This window comes from Desmodus rotundus, chromosome 4, assembly GCF_022682495.2.
Source record: "Desmodus rotundus isolate HL8 chromosome 4, HLdesRot8A.1, whole genome shotgun sequence".
Lineage (NCBI taxonomy): Eukaryota > Metazoa > Chordata > Mammalia > Chiroptera > Phyllostomidae > Desmodus > Desmodus rotundus.
Genome location: NC_071390.1, coordinates 89,793,429 through 89,811,661, shown reverse-complemented (window position 1 = coordinate 89,811,661; position 18,233 = coordinate 89,793,429). Strand labels below are relative to the sequence as shown.

At 37.0% G+C, this 18,233-nt stretch overlaps 1 protein-coding gene across 7 annotated transcripts in view; it reads right to left on the bottom strand.

The window, feature by feature from the left end:
* BMPR1B (bone morphogenetic protein receptor type 1B) overlaps window positions 1-18,233 on the bottom strand; it is a 349,197-nt gene that overhangs the window by 131,379 nt on the left and 199,585 nt on the right. Inside the window, exon 1 of one of the 7 annotated variants that reach the window (XM_045183776.3) lies at window positions 16,053-16,202. The exons of the other annotated variants lie outside the window; for them this stretch is intronic. The gene's annotated coding sequence lies outside the window, so the exon portion shown is untranslated. Of the gene's footprint in view, window positions 1-16,052; window positions 16,203-18,233 lie in introns of those variants that run through there. 7 annotated transcript variants of the gene reach the window in all.

The window sequence follows — 18,233 nt, the reverse complement described above, 5'->3', positions numbered from 1 at the left end:
AATAAAGACAGAATATGAGAAATTAAACATATATACTGTACCTGATACCTGATGAGGGCGACCCTAGCATTTCCATCACATAAGATGTTACAGGCCTGGCATATCTTTGATGGACATGGACACCAAAACTCACTCTGAAGCAAATATTCCTTTGTTATTATCAAATATTTGGTTTTCTTATTAGAAGACCTAAGGTAAAGATACACCATTGCCCTGGATTACAGAGACATAGAACTCTTGGCTGCTTAGCAATTATTTCAATGCCAAATAAATCTTCATATGGACCAAGTGATTTCTGAGGAGCAGAGGCTCCCAACGCCATTGTTTGTGAAAGTCAACAGTGTCAAATTTTTTCTGAACTGGGATGATTCTGAGAGCAAAGAATACCAAGACACTAAAAAGAAAGAGAAGAGTCTCAGAACAAGGTCCTGGATGATGGAGTTGTTAGAGAAAACTTGTTCCAATATAGTGGATAACTGAGGATGTTTCTCCAAAACGAATGGCACTGCGTCAGGGCACGCAGGGACCTATTCCCACAGGAGTAGAAAACACTCAGATGAACGACCACCCACTGGGATGTATGCAAAAGGTTTTCAGGAGTGACACAGAGTGGCTGGTACAGATTGACAGCAGAACAAACGATGAGGAGTATTATTCTAATTATGAGATGACTACACTTACATGGAAAGGTGTTAAGTACCCATCCTTCCTCTAAAACGGGCCCCTGCCATATTTTCTATCTTGATAAACCATAGCAGCATCCATCCAACTGGCCATGTCGGACAAGATGTGATTATCTCTCAGTATTCCTTTTCTCTGCTCCTTAAATCTGTTTGATTTTTGCATTTAAAAAAGTCTTTAAAGTTTCCCCTATCTTCCAGCCGTCTTCCTCTGTCTTGAGTCCATGTCTTCATTAGTTCTCCAAACACTCATCTATTCTCCACACCAAGAGAAAGACTCTTCCCAGATGAAAAATACCACTTTACAAATAAGGAAACCGAGGCCTAGAGTGTTAACTAATTGTTAAATTGCATGCAATTACTTGTGGGAGAGACACGCTAAGTGTTTAGGCCCTCTAACTAACTTCAGAGATTACCCTTTCAAGCACTTATCAAACCTTAAGACTCCATCAGATAAATTATCAAAGTAGAGAATGAGAATTATCTTGAAACTTGATGCCTGAATTTCCCACATACTCCATAAATGTTTCTTAAAAAACGTATTTCCTCAATTCCATGAAGTCAACTTCAATCTCCTATGAGCTCTCCTTTGGGAGGAAGAGATTGTGCCTCACTGACAACACATATATGCACTTTAAGATACATAGTTAATGTGTAAGAATATTGATTTGAGAAGAAAAGAAAATGCAGCCAGTAACAGCGCCCATGATACTGCAGGTGCCATGGTGTGTTCTTATGCAAAGGCTGCACTTTTGGGGGGCATCCAGGTACACCGTAGGTCACGAACAAAAAATCCTGCACGTAACTAAATTCTTATTTCAGTAAAGAGCAGCTTTCAAGCAAATACAGTAGCAGACGAATAATTTTTTTAAATCCATACTAACTTAATAAAGACTAGCAAAATGGGCCTTTCACTGTGGCTTGAAGGTTCGTTGCAAACTCAAGTGGTATCAGTAGGTAGCAACTGTTCAAGCAAGTTTGGGGAAACATCCTCATTTATTCTGTCTTAATTTATATACATGCACCCAATATTAACAGTTCATATTTTGGAATCTTAAAATACATATATGTAGACTTCCAAAGTGTAATATATATTTATTTCATAGAGTAGAATTTCTCCTGCCCAAAAAGCTAATAACAAATTGCTTTATTCAACAACAAATGGGCTTCATGGAAGTCAGGAAATATAACATTCAAGAAGCCATTTGTGGAGTATGCAGCAATACAATGGAGTATAATGAAAAGGAAAAAAAGAAAGCATGCGGTCCACATTTTTCTCTTCCTCCTTTTTTGACTTCTCTTTATTACATTTTTTTGACAAAATAAGGAAATAAGGTTATTTTTAAATATTAAGTGCCCCATCGGTAACTTTTTGAGGAGCACATTGTTTTTTCCATGGAATCCCAAAGTTGAAATTTGCTCAGATATTTTTATGATGAAATGTGTCAGTAATGTCGCAAGGATAGAAAACATGTAAGTAACAGCCAGGTAGATATCATGACTACGAAGCAAACATTACCGCTACAACTCCTATGAACCACTCCCACTCTCACATCCTCCTCCTCGTCTTATAGGTAATCATTATAATGACTCTGCTGTGTATCATTGTCAGGCATATTTTAATGTATGCAAGTGTGCGTGTGTACATCTGTGTGTATGTTACATACATGTGTATGTACATGTGTGTGTCCATAAACTATATATATATATATATAATTTTGTGGAATATTTAAATATTTTTATAAGTGATATCATAAATTCATGTGTCTTTTAATAACTTACTTATCTTCTTCAATATCATGTTTTAGGGGTCCAGCCAAGATGGAGGCGTAGGTAGAAACCCTTTGCTTCCTCACACAACCAAAAGAAGGATAACAACCAATTTAAAAACAATATACAACCGGAAGTGCCAGAAAATCAAACTGCATGGAACTCCAACAACCAAGGAATTAAAGAAACATTTATCCAGACTGGTAGGAGGGTCGGAGACAGGAGACAGGCAGCTGATCAGAGAGGATGTGTGGCAAGGCAGTGGTCCAAGCAGGTGAGGCAGGGCTGGCTCAATGGGAAACTGAAGACTCAGTACCTCTGACTGTAAAATACTGTGGGGGTTGTGATGGTGGGAGAAACCCCTAGTCTCACAGGAGAGTACGTTGGAAAGTGGGGCTAGAGTGGAGCAAGTGAGAGGCACTGTTTCCTCTCTGGCCCCTCCCCCACAGACAGCGCCATAACTCAGCAAAGAGGGTTGCCCCACCCTGGTGAATACCTAAGGCTCCATCCCCTTACAACTTAACAGGTGCTCTGAGACAAAGAAATATGGCCCAAATATAAAAGAACAGATCAAAAAGCCAGAAAAATCTGTTACTTAATGAGGGACAGAATAGCAGTGGTCAAGGACAGATCACCACTATGAACAGTGGCAGTAAGAATCTCTACAGCACAGTGATAAACAGTAATGATATGAAGTAGCAACCTCCCCCAAATCAAGGGGCCTGGCTCAGCGGGAGCAGGAGGACCTGGTTCTGGAAAATGGCAGCCTGCAGTTAGGGAAGCCAGCTGTGGGGAAGGCAAGAGTGGTAGAATTCAGGTCGTATACTTAGGTCTCTGATCCATTTTGAGTTCATTCTTGTATATGGGAACAAACCGAAATCTAGTTTCATTCTTTTGCATGTAGCTGTCCAATTTTTCCAGCACCATTTATTAAAAAGGCTTTCTTTTCTCCATTGTATGTTTTGGACTCCTTTGTCAAAAATTACTTGCCCACATTCATAGTGGCCAAACCACCAAAGTGTCCTTCGATTGATGACGGGGAAAAGATGTGGTGCATAAATACAGTGGAATACTACTCCGCCATAAGAAAAGATGAAATACTGCCATTTGTGACCATATGGATGGATCTTGAGAGTGTCATGCCAAGCGAATGAGTCAGATAGAAAAAGGTAAGAACCATATCATTTCACTCCTCTGTGATATATAAAACTGAAAGAAGCATATGAACAAACAAGAAAAACTAACAAACAAAAACTCAGAAACAGACAACAGTTTGGTGGTTAGTAGAGAAAAGGGGGGTGGTGGACAGTAACGGGTAAAGGGGGTCAAATATATGGTGGCAAGAGAAGATTTGACTTTGGGTGGTGGGCACACAATGCCGTACACAGATGATGTGTCATAGAATTGTACACTTGAAACCTACATAATCTCATTAACTAATGCCAACCCAATACATTTAATTTTTAAAATATTATCATAACTTGATAAAAATTAGTTTGAAACTTGAAAAGTCTTTTGAAAAAGGGGGGAATCTTTTCCTCTAGTTATTTTTGCAGTATTATAAAATATTTCATACATACATTCTATATAATTACCAATTTACATTCCCTTTAACAATGTACATGAGTTCCTGTTGCTTTCCATCAACACCAACATTTAGTATATCTCAGACTTTTATATTCAACAACATGGAGGGTATAAATAGTATATCACTCTAGTTTTAACTTACATTTCTCTAAGTATTGACACTCAGCAAGTTTTCATACAATTACTGTTTGGATTTTCTCTTTTTGAAATTCCTGTTCACTTTTTATATTGGCTGATTTTACTTTATTAATTTATTATTAGGATCATTAATATATTCTATATGCTAACCCAGTTTTTATCCTTTTGTACTTTTATAGTGCCTTTAATTAACAGGTTTTTTCATTTTCATGTTGTTCAATTTATTAATCCTTTTCCTTATGGTGTTCTCTGTTTATGTAGTTAAACAATTTCTTTTTTTCCTTCAATTTTTTATTGTTGTTCAGGTACTATTGATATATCCCTTTTCTAAATATTTTAAAGTATTGTTTTTCATAATTAAGTCTTTCATACAGAATCTGCTTCTGTTTCTGGAATGAGGTGAGTATGGATGGATGTTAACTTTCGGTACGGATACTAATCACTGAAATCTGTAGAGGCAGCTTGGATTCAAGGCTAACCGGGACCCAAAAGGAGAGAGGACCAATGAACTGGTGGTGATGTCTGCCATGGATGGATGCACGGAAATGGATGCACGGACAAGTTGAAGCCCACAACATACCATTACAGATGATAAGAAAGAGAAGAAATAAAAGAGAGCATTAAAGAAAAAGAAAACCAATTTGATCATTTTGCTCCATTGAAATTTTTACATAGTTTATATAACTCTTCATTATCATGGTGTCAGCAGCTCACCCCATGCAGTGCGAGAGGACATTTGGTAGTATATTTAAACTGGCTGTATCCTTTATAAAGGCTTTATCATACCTAAAACATACCAACACAGCTTATGAAACTCTTTAGGAAAATATTACTGTTACACTATAGTACTGATTAAGAACTTTTATGTGATAATTCAGTGGTTCTCAAGCTAGACTCCCACGTAATTCCACAAGCTCCATACAGGTGTTCTGCCACTATAATCATATTCAATTCTCTTCTCAGTTACAGAAACAAGTAAGTTAAATTCATAAAACTTTCTCAATATTAACACTCTCATAATTTTTTTCCTTGAGTGACTTGCACCTGCTACTCATTACTTCTATTAGTGTCTGGTATGGGTTAGCATGTAATTACATATTTATTTCTCTACATTTGCACATATTATAATTAAGCTCATCAAGTTTTATAAATATTCTGTTAAGGTCAAACACTTGGCTTTCTACTCTGGGTTTTCACCCCACCCTCACTTCATGTTAATTTTTCCATTCATAAAATGCATACACTTACTTCGGAGTATTTGGTGAGCAAACGGTCAAAGAGACCTGGATATGAAGATGCTTCTATGTGTAAAACATTTTACAAACAGAAGTTATAGTTTATAATAACCTTAAATTATATGTTACAAATATAGGGCTAGAACAGTTTTATCTATAGTTCTAATTTCTTCCATAGTGTCTGCTTTAAAAAAATCTCTTAACTAGACTAAAAATATAATTTATCTGTTATTTACTGCCTCGTATAATTTCTAATAAAGTTGCTAAAAAAACAGAGCAAAGTAGAGTTAAAAAAAGTTAATCTACAAGCAGTGTAACTCATCTCTAAGTAATCTAAAAAGTATCTACATTTATAATGAATGATTTAAAACTTTATGCCATCCCAGTGTGGTTTATGACATGAGAAAGTCTATTAAGTCCAATTGAAATCAAAAAATATATAGATTACAGATGAAAATTTACCTCCCTCGAAATCACTTTAGAGTATAGTATAGGTTTATTTGGAAAGAATATACTTTCCAAGTATTTGTTTTGTTACCTCTTTGCATAAAGGAACCTTGATAGAGTCACAAAAGCAAGAGAAGTAAGGAACAAAAAGAGAGAAATACACTAAAATTGAGATGTTCTTTTTCTGTCTGTAAGGACCCACAGAGCCTTGTCTTCCTGGCGGGGAATAGCTGCTGTTTGTGGCCGGGACCTCTCTTACACTGCGAAGTGGCCCACACTGCTATGCAGGTCTCAAAAGGTTAGGAATGTGTGGGAGTGGGAAAGTGAAATTAGTTATTTAAAAAATGCCATAGACCATACTGTAAAGTTTTTAGAGTCATAAAGAACTGGGTTCCAATCCTACATGTCCTACTCTCCAAGCTGTGTGACCTTCAGCATGTTTATTTAACCTCCCTGAATTTCTACTTCCTCACCTTTAAAACAGGGATAATAATAATTTAAAAAAAAAACACCTCACACAATTACTAGAGTTCTAGGGTTAAATGAGACTGTTGTCATATATACAAATATCCATAGCACAAGTTACCATTAATTATGAAATGAGAGAATAAATGACTTTAGGGAAATTATAGAAGATACTAACTGCACTTTAACAGTTTATGATACAGTTTCTCTTACCTTCAGGCATTTAATATTTGTTAAAATTGAAAAGATTTTCCTCAAATTACACAAACGTTTTCTGATATAACTGGGTGACAAATGGAAAAAAAAGATAAAATGTTAAAGTTTATAAAACACCAGGCCTGGCTGGTGTGGCTCAGTGGACTGAGTGCCAACCTGCGAACCAAGGGGTTGCCAATTCGATTCACAGTCAGGGCACACGCCTGGGATTCGGGCCAGGTCCCCGGGGGGGGCGTGCAAGACATAACCACACATTATGTTCTCTCCCTCTTTCTCCCTCCTTTCCCCTCTCTCTAAAGATACATAAATAAAATCTTTACAAAAATCAATCACACAGCTTGGTATGATATATAACTGAGATGCAGCAGACACTTATGAACAAGATTTAAAAAAAGACAGGAAACAAGGACAAGAGTGGATAAAGAAAGCTGGTTGGAGGGTGGGAAAAGAAAATGGGAAAAAGAGAGGGGTTTGAGAGCCCAAATGACTCCTGGATGGACGGGGTGACTCTTTGCTGTCCCCCGAGTCATCTTGTTTGTTGAACGGTCCACTGTGGAGAAACGAGCCGCCCTACAGTGAGCGGGGCAAAAGCACAAAGGACAACCGGCCATCTGCGTTTTCTACATGCCTTATCATATTGGCAAGGCAGTGTTCGATCGGCAGTATGCTTTATGTCTCTAAAAGCATCAGTACATACCACTGACAATATGCAGTTGGTAAACAGAAACGTGTATTTCACAGAAGATACTTAATTAAAATTTAACCAAAATTTTAAAAAATTGAGTCTCTGCCTCTGAGCATACCATATGCAGTTTGGAGTATCAACAAATTGAAATCATGTTAGCATAAATATAACATTTATTTTTCTAAGATTTTATTTATTTATTTTTAGAGAGAGGAAGGGAGGGAGAAAGAGACTGTGCGCCCCCTACTGGGAACCTGGCCACAACCCAGGCATGCTGCCCTGACTGGGAATCCAACCAGTGACCCTTCGGTTAGCAGGCTGGCACTCAGTCCACTGAGCCACCCCAGCCAGGGCGATATCACATTTATTTTCTACTAGAGGGAACACGCAGTATAAGAACAGCTTCAAACTGAGCACAAGATCAGCTCCTCTAGTGAGGAACACATGATTTCAGTAGACACACTTTAAACTCACACTGCACTTTACAAGCTTAAAGTACCAATCTTCTTTAGGATGCAACAGTACAAGAAAAAAACACTCAAAATAATTGTCTATTCCTACCAACAATGATTTTAAAGGATTACATGGAATATTAATGTGTGACTCTGAAGACTATATTCATTGTATGCTAATTTAAAACAAATAAACAAACAAAAAAAGTTACACATTCCGAGAACTGGGAATTCCTTCAACAGAACACTGTGTCCTAGGTCACCATGCTTTCCTTCTCTGTTATTACTAAGCTCAATTTGCCAGCAAGTTCTAACAATAAAAAAATGAAATAAATTTCAAGGTCAGTAAGCTAAACTACTACTGTGAATAATGAGATATTGATTTACTGAAGTTAAAACTGGTATAGAGAGAAATGGAAAAGAGAGAGTCTTGATGAAGTGAATTTTACATACAGAAAAAGCAAACATTGACCAGGGAAATTAACATATGAAATCATACATGGGATTATGTTCCAACTACACTCTGTTCAGTTCTACTCATCTATATAGTAAAGTAGGAAACTAAAAAGAAATGATTGAAAAAGGAGGAATAATGTGAAGAACCTATTTAAAACTTAAGATTGTTAATCAGTACAGAAACAGACTGATACATACTTTTCCAAGTAATAACATAAGAACAATCTTCTTATTAATCAAAAGGCATAATTTACTTTCAAGTGTTCCAAAGCAGGGCTATAAAAAGAACAGTGTATTGTAGTGTAAATCTCACCACAGATATACTAATGTATCAACAATGGGCAGAGTGACCCAAGAAGAAAAAATCCTGTATTATCTTTAAGCAAAATTGGTAGCTTTGAATTAAAGGGGAAAAAGAAAAGCTTCATTTGGCCACCATTACTTCATGGTGGCCAAACGTGTTACAAAACAAGATTGCTCGTGCCTTTGTGTAAACTTTTATACATGGATCCCGACAACACACACACATACACAAACAAAACCTGTATTTATTAGGTGTATCCATTCACAGCAGATTAAGTTCTCTTTTATGTCATTCCCGATAACCAATTAGTGTGTAAGTGCTGAGTTCTAATGATACCAAAATATCTAGAATGCCCTTTCCTGCTTTAAATACCAAAGCTTTAGACCACAGCAACAACTGTGAATCTCTCAACTGAGGAGCTTAAAATAGAGATGATAGTGAGGGATGCCAGTTAGGTAGACTCATTTCTCCCCTGAATGAAACTTGCAGTTACAGAATCAGGGCCCCAGACGGAACCGTCGCTCCCGCTGACCTGGCAGCCCCTCGCCAACTTCCCTGCTAAGGTCAGGAGCAGGTGTGTGAGGGGGGAAGGGCGCATCTGAGGCAGAACTGAAGTAAAGTTGACTCAGAATGGAAGAAAATGATAAAACCAACAGAGGTACTAAAATTGGAAAAAAGTTAAATGATTATTTTAGCATCTTCCAAAATGAGTAAAGTATAGAATTACTTCTGCCCATTTTAAGACTCTGATATCTTTGGTGCTGATTCCAAACAATAAAAGCCTCTTTATATCTCCAGTTTCATTGATTTGACTATTTACTTTGAAAGGCATTGTTCCTGAGCTTGTTTTTTTCACAGATGAACCCAAGTTAAGACTTTTGCCATCTGAACTGTACTTATGATCACGTATGGCAAAAAAGCATAATTTCTATATTTGGCAATGCTTCCCTAAGAGATGGACTCTGGCCAATCTGAATTTAAATCATGACCCTATCACTTACTAGCTACGTGAGCCTGATCAAGCTACTTTACATTTTGGGGTCTCAGTTTCATTATCTTGAAAAAAGGAAATGGGAATAAGTCACTCATAGGTCTGTTGCAAGGATTAAATGAAATCACATAAAGTTCTTGGTATAATGCCAGATATATATCTGGAAACCTTTGATGAATGGTGACTATTATTAATGTATAATTTCTCATTCACACAGAATCATATTCTTATTAGGTCTGCTTTAGCATAAGTAATATTCACAGCCTCGCATCTACAGTAATTTCAAGGAGCATGCCGAGTTAAATCCAACAACACTCTAACATATTCCAATGCTTAAATTTCATTTAACAAGAAACATGAACTTTTATTCCATGGAGATAAAAATTTAAATGCAATACAACTTGAGAAGTAACACAAAGATTTAAATTGGCAGCACAAGAATACAAGAAAGAGGTGACTTCAACAAAAAAATGGGGTAAAGGGGGAATAGTAGTTCAGAAAAAGTACTGAGACACTGTTTAATAAATTCCTTGTGAATCATAGCATTATCAGTTAAAATTAATTATATGATAAAATGAAAAATTTCCCATTTCTGGATAGAAAAGAACTTTTTAAGTTTCAAAGAAGATGATAAAAATATTGATTAGATTTAATAAAGATATTTCAGAGCTTAATTTTTCAAAACATATAAATCAAACTTAAAAAGTAATCAAAAGTTTGTGATAAGTGTAACTAATAGAACTTTATAGAATTAAAATCCTTCATTTGGCAAAAAAGAAGGACTCTTTTAAACCAATAAGAGCTTGGAAAAAAAAAGAACAGGTACATAAACAGATCAATTATTAAGAATAAAATATCAATAACTAACAATCCCCTCAGATTCAAGTTTACTAGTAACTGAATAAAATACCAGTTTCCTCTATCTTGTCAGGAAAGATTTAAAATGATAAATCTCTTAGCAGGGAAGAGTTTGAAAAAATAGGTATATATATATTTGAAGTACAATGTATCAATCCCATGGAAAATGTTCACCACAAGTTAATCAGACTTTTTTCATTGATGGGGGTGGTGAGAAGAAACGGTCACTTTGATTTTGACTTGAGGGAGAAGGAAACAGGTACAGAAATCATAGCCCGGGGCTGAGAACAACCTTCAGCTTTTGCTCAAAAATTCTTTCATCTCTAGCTATACACATGTTTTTTTTTTTCCACACATCTTAATTCCTATGAGAATAAAAGGAACCAAAGAACCCCAGTTTGGAGGAGGGGAGTGAGTGGTGGGAACAGAAATGACAGAGCCAAATTTGCTAGGCTTGACAGGTACAAAACAAGCTTTTTTTTTGACCCCCTGACCCTTTAATTATTTACAGTTTTTAAAGAACCCTAGATGAAAGTCTATGTAATCTGGAAAAGCACATTTGGTTCCTTGATTTTTGTTTTAATGAAGTTTTCCAAGCACTAATTAGAACACGGAATCATCTCAAAAACAAAGTTTAAAATAAAACATCACCTATATTCTCTATTAGAATCGCTTTAGATATAATCAAAGTTTTCTTCCATTTGTGTCTCTTGCTCCAGGGTTATCTGCCACATTCTACTGAAGCGGAGACCAGTCATGGGGCACAAACCTGACTGTACCCCTAAAGGAAAAGGGGAGGGTCAGGAGAGCCAGAAAGGACACACACATAGCGGGCATGAGTTGAGAAGCACCCCGCCCCAGCGGGGGACAGGAGTTACCAGCCTTCACTCTCCGGAGCCCCGAAATAACCCGATGGCGTCTGATACAGCACTAACTCAGACACAGGCCAAACCAAGCTTTACACGCAACATGCAGAATAAAAATAGGGTAATTACAAACAGAAAAAATCACGGTGATAAAATATAATTACAATTATTTCTGCTTTTAATCAAAAATCTTAATTAGCAAATATCTTTAAAGGCTGGTATTTGGCAAGTTGCATCACTTTTCATACCACATTGCCTATATCTATAAAATGGAAGTCAAGTAGAAGAGGGTTAACTTTCCACATTCATGGTTAATTCCTTCTTCTCCTCTAATGTTCTGTGAATTCTATGCCATGCAAGTATAGAAAACCTTTGGCAGCCTAAGCTGCTAAGAGTATTAAAATAACACTTTATTGTTCTGTCAAAATCCTTTACGTCTCATTCTAACCACAAAGGGCACTGACCTCTTCTTGGTGGTGGTGTTTTTACTTGATGGTATTGTTTTTGTTTTTATAATAATCTTCTAATACTGAGGCAACTTTGGGTTTCTTTTATCACTGGCTGATGGGGGCTGGGTACATTTCTATGTCCATGACCAAAGAAACCCCTGTTCTTCAGTGTTACCGTATTCACAGGATTTGATATAACGGTGACATATAAAACTCTGTGCTCATAACTCTTTGTGGTAAGGCATCTTCTCATTGCCTAGTTAACTACGGGATACTTATGTGGGTGAAAAATATCTGAAGAGAAATTCTATATTGAATTATGATCCATTCCAAGCAAATTAAAAGGCTACTACATTTTCCTATGAAAATACATCTTGTTTTCATTCCTAAAACAGATACAATTCAAGGTTAAACAAACAAAAGAGTCATATTAAATGTCTGGAAGAGGTTTACAAGGTCCAACAGTAGTAGAAACTGCTGGAGGCATACACTAAGAAGTAAAAATAATCAAATTAAAAGTTGTGAATTACTCTAAATTGTGCATGAAGTTTTACAGTTGCTTCTGGTTTACAAAATATTTGATATTCAAAGTAAGTATTTCATGTATGGTAGGAAAGAAAATAAAACACAATTAAAGACAAAATAAATTTTATTTTTATTGCATATCAGAACTAAAAGAAACAGATGTTAGTTCTCACCTACTTTTTTAAACATTGACATCCTTTTCTTTCAACATTTCTATTTTGAGGAGCAAATTCTTCTAAATGAAATCAAATATTCCCTTTAAGGTTTGAGAATATTTAAACCGTGATCTATTATTTCTTTAAAATCCCTCACTATCTCTAAAATAGTAAATAAAATCAGGTAACACTGGAGCCATTCCACTCTGTAACTCTGCAGTGTGTATGGGGAGGAGTCTGGGCTCTCTCGAAATTCCCTCGGGGCCTTTTGGAAGTTGTAACACTGTCTCCAGTTTGCTGGGGCATCGTTTAACTTTTCAGAGCTGTCCACATGGGAACAGCAACTGGTGGATTTTGTTGACGGACTGCAACAAATTAATTTTAAATATTTGGGGCTATATATCCTGAATTTGTATGTGTAATCAACATCATTTCATATTTTTATTATTCAAGTAACTTTATAAGTTCAACAAATGTCTCCTTACATGGCTAAACACATATATACGTGTCCAGTGATTGGTGGTAGAAGGAGAAACAAAATTTTGCTATTGTTTCAGAAGCATTTACTCTCTACTTGAGGGGCTTTCCTGCAATCCATTTAATCAAAGTTTAAACATGTTAAAATAAAATGTCTATGAAGAAAAGTGGGTATAGGATCAACATGATAAAGTTTTTCTTTCTTTTCTTTTCTTTTTTTTTTTTTTAGCTACAGGAAAGTTTATAATTCACCAGCATGTAGAATCCCTGGGAGTAGAGACTCTATTCATGTTTTTTTTTTCATTTTTATTGTTATTCAATTACAGAGGTGGGTTCAGCTGGAGTGGGGTGGAGGGATGGGGAGAAAAGGCATACAACTGTAAAAGTTTTTCTTTAGTTCACATTCTTGAGTATCTGTGATATGCTAGGTTTTGTAGGAACATAAAAAATAAGTTTTAGAACCTGGCTACAAGTAGCTTACAGTCTCACGTGGAAAAAAAAGCACAAAACAGGTCAGACTTTGCAAAGTGCTTGACAGAGGCCTGTACAGGAGGCCGAGCCCCGGAGGCTGACCGGGGACCACAGGGATCCAGGGGCAGATGTCTCCATTTAGGATAAAAGGCAAAGACCAGGTGGAAGGTTTTCAAGATATAGGGAGCAACATAAAATATTCCCGGAAAGAGTAAAGTCATGTGGACTGTTTTGAAAAATACAAGATATTGAATACTACTGGAGCATAAAGCAGAGGAAAGGGTAATACTCTCACGGGGGAGCAAGAGAGATAAAGAAAACAGCCGGGAAGAACAGCAGAGATGACTACACAATAAAAGGAGCAGCTAGGTCACCAAGAGACTCATTGTACCAAGCAGCCTGACCTTTATCTATAAACAAGAGAAGGGAGGTCTCTAGCTGGCAAGTGTTCAGTAGTGTGGGGACTGATCCCTCTCAGGGTCACAGAGCAGATGGACTGGCAGAATGAGACTAGGGACAGTGAGATCCATTCGGAGGGTGGTATTAATATTTCAAGCTAAATTCACTGATCTTGCACCAATAGTCAACACATAATACAAAGGGTCCCACATTCATTTTATAATAGATCTACATATAAAATGGTATTTACAAACATGATGAAGCGTTAATTTAACACTAAATTTAACAGATTAACACTAAAGGCAAAAATATACTAAGAAGGCATTTCAAATTTAAAACACTCAACCAGCCTTCAGTGAAAATGCATCCTATTTCAGACACTGTCGACCAATATCACAATTTACATTTCTTCTCTTGATTAGAGGGACAACTTTCTTGTTTCTTTTTATTGAAGTAATTTTATTTGGCCTGTTTTCTCTCCAAAATTTCCACACAATACCTCAGAAACAACATGCCAGAGGAATAAAAATAAAACCAATAAAATAGGTATAAGAAAGCAGTATCATATAGTTACGCAACATGCAAAGTGAATAAAGAGAAGATATTGAATTAAAAACTGAAATTACAATCTTTATCAAGATGTATTACCCAGAGGCAGTAGGAAAGAAAACTTTAATTGAAAAATGCCCATTTTCATCAATCATGGCTGCGTTTTCAAAATAAATACATTGTTGTCAAAAATCTAAATCAAACTTATTAATAAACTGGTATGCAGACCGTTGAGAAGTATAAAGGAAAAGCTTGGTTCAGAGGCTAAAACAAGAATTAAATGAATGTTTAGATATTAGGTTAGCCTTAAAGCATCTCTGAATTAATAAAACCGATTTTAAAACACTTTGTGTGGTGATTGTGGTGGGGAGGGAGTATAAGGGGGCTAAATGGGAATGGAAAAAATACAATAAAAACATTTTGTATTTTTTTAAATTATACATAATTTTCAAAGATACACTACAACTGCTGGCCTCATTTTAAGATATTTACTGTACATTTAGACCAACTCCAGCTGTTCTGGATATGGTTTATCTCAGAATGAGCTGGTCCCTGCGTGTTAGTCCAAGTACAAACCTGTGCCAGCGAATTAGCTTGTCTTCGTATCATTTTTGGCCCACGGTTTAAGCTCTACAGCAACTCTCTTATTTTTACTCTTAACTTGACTACATAGTACAGAAAATCCTTTGGTTTTTTTTTTTAATTTATTGGTGTGGCATTAGTTGATAAGATCATGTGTATATGTCCATGATACATGACATGTATATTGCAGCATGTGCCCATCACCAAAAGTCAAATCCTTTGGGATTATATAGTCAACTATAACCTAAAACCCAACCTAAAAAATTTAAATATCATCCTAATGCTTATCTTCCACAATTAAAAAAACCCACAGCAACAGGGAAGCTTTCCCAATGTCATTAGATAGGTCTCACTGAGTTAACGCCTTACTTCCAGCAAAACAGCATGCCTACTTTCCAAGCTATGTGTAGGAGATATAAAACATATGTTCAAACATTCCATGGGTTTTCTAAGTCAGAAAACAGGCAGAAAACAACTTTGCTGTCCCTTCAGCAACATTGCTTTTAATGTTAACCTGGAACACGCAAACCAAGGACGCTAAGTGAACATACTACACCACTGAACGCACCAGATTCGTAGATTCGTGTGAACAGTGCTACAGGTGATGAACGGAAAAAGCAAACCACTGATGTGTAGCCAGGGATGTTCAGTTAATGTCTTTAGTAGAGAATCACAGGTTGTAACAAACCAGCCTCACAAGTCATTTGGACAAGCTGAGAACCTCTCCTAAATGCTGAGTCTCATTCACCTCAGACTGGGAAGACTGCTCCTATTTCCATCATTCGGTTCTACTCCCACAAGTAATCATTATTTCACTTTAGTGCACTGTCAAGTGGGCATTGACTTTCTTTTAAAAAGATCACGTTGCTTGTACATTTTGACAAGTTCTACTACATCTTCGCATGCTCATCTGAATGTTCCCCCTATTCCATTTCTAGACCACAGACTTGTATAAACTTAGTAATATTTGGGATGGAAAAGCAAACAGGAATTTACCAATAGGAAGACTTCACGTGTGACAGAATGAAGAAACAGAAACTTGCTAATAAGACTCAATATGAAATTAGAACCAAAGCCATTTCCGCCGCCCACATTATTTAAGTGTATGATGAATGTACACGGCACTCTTAAGAACGCACACAGAACTCCACTGCCACCCAGAACACTCCGAAAGGGCAGGCAGCCCCTCCTATTAGTCTGACAGGCCACACAGTCCTGTGTGCGCTGATGCAGAGCTGCCAACAGGGAGATGGAGTTTACAAGGAAAAGTGAGACCGAACTGGCTAATTACTTACCTTCTCACTTATCGCAGGCTTGCTCGTCTACCTTTTTCTTTCCTCTCTTGTCATAGCTCAGCGGCAAATGGTTATGATTCAGCAGAAGTCTGAATCTGACAGCTAAAAAGAACTTTTTCAATTAAAAAAAAATATTGGAAATTAAAGTTCCCCTCCACTGCAGTCTTTCTTTCCTTGCCCTCTGTGTGTGTTTCTCGTTTTCTCTCTTTGCAAGGCAAGCTACGTAGTGGTCTATAAATATTGACCCTGACACTTGCTCAGGGCTTTACTTGCTCGTGGCACAGGTCCGTGTTACTGAACACCGCGGTAATACTCAGCAAAGTTCTCAGCTGCTCAGACAAAGCTGTGGATTGGCTCACTACCCAGCAACCCTGTGCCTGCCTGGAAATACCATTTTGCTGCCAGCTTTACAGATGCTATGGGCCTTTCCTGAGGTGCAAATCAGGCACAGAAGAGCAATTATGAGGTTTTTCTGAAGATATACAGTTTTCCTCAAGCAGGTGGAAGCAAGGAGGGCTGGGAGTAGGGAAAGACAAGAAAGGAAATACTGCCTTTGTTTTGGCCAAACAACATAATCTCAAACCCTTTATGAAAGTCATACCTAAATATCATTCAATCAAGCTTTATAAAACAAAATTACTATAATTTCTACACATTATAAATGACCAAAAGATATAGAAAAGCATTTTTGTAACTGTTGCTAATATGCTTCTCATTGAAAAAGGCTTCAGTGACTCAGTACCTGGATGCAAAGAAATATTTCAACATAAGTTCTTTCCCAGAAAGATGGAAATGCACTGGAAAGTATAATATTAATATAGACCAAATTATGTTTGGTGAAAAAAGCTAAAGCATAATCTTAAATTGTATGAATCAGCCTATTATATTAACTACTTCTAGACTTTCAATGATGACAGTTACAATTACTTTACTTTATATTTTTAGATTAAGAATAAACTCTGACCCACGATGCTTGCAGGGGATGAGGCACAAGGTCAGCATCACACACGTATACCACATACAACAGCCACAGTAGGAACGGTTAGACAATGCATGGAGGCCATGTTTTTTATTCTTTTTGCCAAGAATAAACATATGTTTCTTTTATTGAGATACTCCCCACCCCAATTAAATTAACAGTGAAGGAAACTTTAGAAATAATCTGGTCCCTAATTCACTTCAGAGTTGAGGCGATGGCCCCCGAGACTGGCTACCTTACCTGTGGTCACAGGGCAAGTGTGCGGCAGAGCCGGAGCCCAAGTCTGAGCCCCAGTGCTCACAACGGTGTGCTCCTTCTATCACAAGAATGGGCCTCAAATTTACTTTAAGTTCAAAATCCTATCTTCATGTGAAATCTTACTGAAACCCTTACCATAAGCCAGAAAAATAACTAGCATAAAAAAGATAGCCTTTTACAGTTTAACTGACTGAAAAAAAGTTAGGTACAAAAATTAACTTTCTAACAATCGAAATCCACCTTGGCTTGTTTCATTCAATAATTACTATTTGCCCAACAAATTAACATATTACCAGGAGAGGTACATAGTCAAGTGCTGAGGGGACAAACATAATACACAGTTTCTACTCTCAGAGATCTCACAGTCCAGTTTCAAAGGGGAAAAGAGTTAACTACAAAAAACACGTGAGCATGTAGTGACGGGGACCACAGGACAGCAGGGAGGGACCGTGTGAGACGCGCATCGGAGCCAGCACAGAGCGAAGGAAGGGTAGGGAAGGAGACTTCTTCAATGGAGACTTCTGCATCTTAGAACACAAGTAGAAGGCAGTGAGGCAGAGAAAGGGAAGAATAAGACAATTAAGACAAACAAGCAGGAAAGAGCATGATATAGAACTTCAAATAGTTCTTGCTGGAGCACAGAATGTAAAGCAGGAAATAATTTTTTTTTAATTTTAAAAGAATGTGCTTCCCTCACTCATGCCCCACTTACAACACCTGGAATCACTGGTCATTTTACTGTCTCCATGGTTTTGCCTTGCTCAGAATGTCAGGCAGTTGGAGTCACACAGGATATAGCCTCTTCAGACTGGTTTCTTTCAGTTAACAATTAAATGGACAGTTTTAACGGAGTCAATGTCCAAATTCTCTTTTACACAAACTTCACTGCTGTAGACCTGGCTGACAGCAACGCTTCATTCACAATGACCCTTCTCATACTTCAT